We start from the raw sequence: 3,271 nt of genomic DNA on the forward strand, positions 1-3,271 counted from the left end.
GACTGATGATGCTATCAACGGATTGCGTTATGCCGTTTTCAAATGCACCGCTAGGATTTAATTGCCGGGTGTCATTTCTTTCTGCGCGTTCCTGTTCAGAAAGTCTTCTTTCCATTTGGATCCCAAGTACTTGCTAGATTAGGGTGACTCACTAGAAGAGTATCTATGGATATTGTCACAGAGATAGCAGCCAAGCCTATTGAGTTAGAGATACAGAGCAAAGCTTAGGTGTAGCGCCAACTTAGATTTTCAAGTGTTGAACCTATGGCTGCAATAAACAAATAAAAACCTTTTTTCTTTTTTTGCAGGATTTAAAGAAATGAAACAAAGTGTCCCTCTGACACAAGGGATCCCATAGTATTACTACTGGGAGAACTATGGCAGCAGTGGGGGAAGGGGGCTCAGTGATAAAATAAATGCAGTTGAAAAAATTGATTGTTTTTTTCCTTTCACTGCAGCCCTTTCCCCCTTCTTATCACCCCACAGTTTCACTACTGATATTGATTTGAAGGTATCTATTCCCCTTCTTTTAAGACAGCATCTTAAAAAGCAGAGACACCGCCTTGCCAAAAAAGGTCCGTATAGTTAAAGCTATAGTTTTCCCAGTAGTGATGTATGGAAGTGAGAGCTGGACCATCAAGAAGGCTGATCGCCAAAGAATTGATGCTTTTGAAATATGGTGCTGGAGGAGACTCTTGAGAGTCCCATGGACTGCAAGAAGATCAAACCTATCCATTCTGAAGAAAATGGAGCCCTGAGTGCTCACTGGAAGGACAGATCCTGAAGCTGAGGCTCCAATACTTTGGCCACCTCTTGAGAAGAGACGACTCCCTGGAAAAGACCCTGATGTTGGGAAAGATTGAGGGCACAAGGAGAAGGGGGTGACAGAGGATGAAATGGTTGGACACTGTTCTCGAAGAAGAAGAGTTTGAAGAAGAGTTTGGATTTGATATCCCGCTTTATCACTACCCTAAGGAGTCTCAAAGCTGCTAACATTCTCCCCCACAACAAACATTCTGTGAGGTGTGAGGCTGAGAGACTTCAGAGAAGTGTGACTAGCCCAAGGTTGGCTACAGCAGCTGCATGTAGAGGAGCAGAGACGCGAACCCGGTTCACCAGATTACAAGACTAGCGCTCTTAACCACTACACCAAACTCATACCAACATGAGTTTGACCAAACTGCAGGAGGCAGTGGAAGGCAGGAGTGCCTGGCGTGCTTTGGTCCATGGGGTCACGAAGAATCAGACACGACTAAACAACAACAACAACACCCCCCCTCTAGTGGCTATATATAGTTCTTATTTCAAACCTAAGTTCAGCATGGGAGGGTCAGGGACAGGGACCCTGTGGCTATCAGGGAAGGCTTGTCCAGCCACACATGATTGGTACACATCAGGACAAGCTGAAGATGGGAAAGGGGAGGTTGGAGACTTGGGAGGTAGTTAAGGGACATCAGAGGACATCAAAGGGTCAGCTGCCAGGTCAGAGGAGCCAAAGGAAATGGTCACACCACCAGAACCAGAGGTGCCCCTGTGGCATCAAAAGCAGTGGGCAGTGCAACTTAAGAGACTGAGGCAGGCAAGAGAATACAGCCCAGCTTACTAGTTGATCTGATGAAGATCACTAGACTTGTTTGGTCTGGGAGGAGGTGTGTGGCCACTCAGCTCAGAGCAGGTGAGGATCACATGCTTCAGTAAGTGGAGAGACTCAGCTACTCAGATGGAGCAAGCTCAGGTGCATCAAGTAAGATTGGAAAGAACAAAAGAGAAGGCAGAGACTCTATGTCTGCTCAACTTCCACCATTGATGGACTACAGCTTGACTGCTTTGTGAAATCCACTGGACTGTGCTTTCGGGACTCACCCTGGGATGCCAACCCCGGATCTTCTTTGGAGATGGGAACCTGGCCTTAAATTTGTTTTTGAGCCTTTCACGTTGCATTGGACCTGAGCCTGTATTGGATTACTGGGCTGCCTGACTCCTCTCTAGAGTTGCCCTTGAGACTGTATGCACTTTCGGGACTTATCTCCTATTTCTGTGGTAAGGATTGTTACAAGATAATGCTTGTGAAATGTAAAAATGTTATATAAATGTTAAGTATTATTAATTTGGAAGGGTGTGTCATGGCTTGGTCCTGTTCACACATGGTCTATATGCATGGTCTATAACTTCTCTCACAAAGAGAGACATCTATGCACTTACCTGGGAGTATGAGCCACAGGATTCAGCGAGGCCTACTTCTGAGTTGATGTGTATAGGTTTGTGGTACAAATGCAGTAATATCTCAGAGTTCTCACCTTCTGGGGTGTATGGGGTGTTAGGGGAGGGGAAGTACACCTGGTGGGGGCCATGCCATACTCCTTCTGGGGTAGTTTGTCAACATTTGCTCCCCACTTAGCTCTCACCAGTGGCTCCTAGAAACCATCAGCATGGGAATGGTTCAACTGGCCAGCTAAACCAGGTGAGGTCAGGCGATAGGTCTCAAACCATCAGTGAGTTAGGGTCTTCCCCTGCATGCAAAGACTGGCTCTGGTGGCTTGAGCAGAAAAGACCAATAGTGGGTCCAATGGTCAAGAAGGCGGTTTCTGCTCATGTGGTAGAGGGTAGTGATGGGCAGATGGGGCTCATCAACCTGTGAAGGTAGCCCATTTTCTGCCTCATGGGATATCTTCATTTAAACCACATCAGTGAAGCCGGTGGGAGGGGAGCGTCTTGTTGTCTGGGCAATCCAAGACCTCCATACACACCATCCTGGCTTGTACCCTGAGGAAGACCCTTGGGTGCTTCTAACGTGGCAAAAACAATGAAGGAGGTAGTTATGAGTTACCAGTCTCTGCAGCCACAGCAGGTGCTGTGATTCTCCAGAGGTTTGGCATCACCCCTGAGGCGCCGTCCATCATCTCTTGAGACAGATGGAGGCTAACAACTCTCAACCTCTCCACTCTCATAAAGGAAGTAAATTTTCCTTTGTATATCAGAGATGGGGAACCTGTCACCCTCTAGATATTGTTGGACTGCAACTCCTGTCAGCCCCAGCTGCCATGCCCTGAGAGTGGTGATGATGGAACTTGTAGTCCAGAAACATCTGGATGGCCACAGATACTCCACCCCGCTATGTGGTGAACAGAGACAGTTTAGGAGAGGCGGAGTCGGATGGAGTCTTGTAGCAGTTCCAGGAACAAAAAATGTTCAGGAGTAGCATATTCCCTTTGCTCTTGTCTCTTGTTTGGTGACAGCTGAACAGAAAAAGGCTGCAGTCTTATTGCACACT

Source organism: Podarcis raffonei, chromosome 3, assembly GCF_027172205.1.
Source record: "Podarcis raffonei isolate rPodRaf1 chromosome 3, rPodRaf1.pri, whole genome shotgun sequence".
NCBI classification, from domain to species: Eukaryota; Metazoa; Chordata; class Lepidosauria; order Squamata; family Lacertidae; genus Podarcis; species Podarcis raffonei.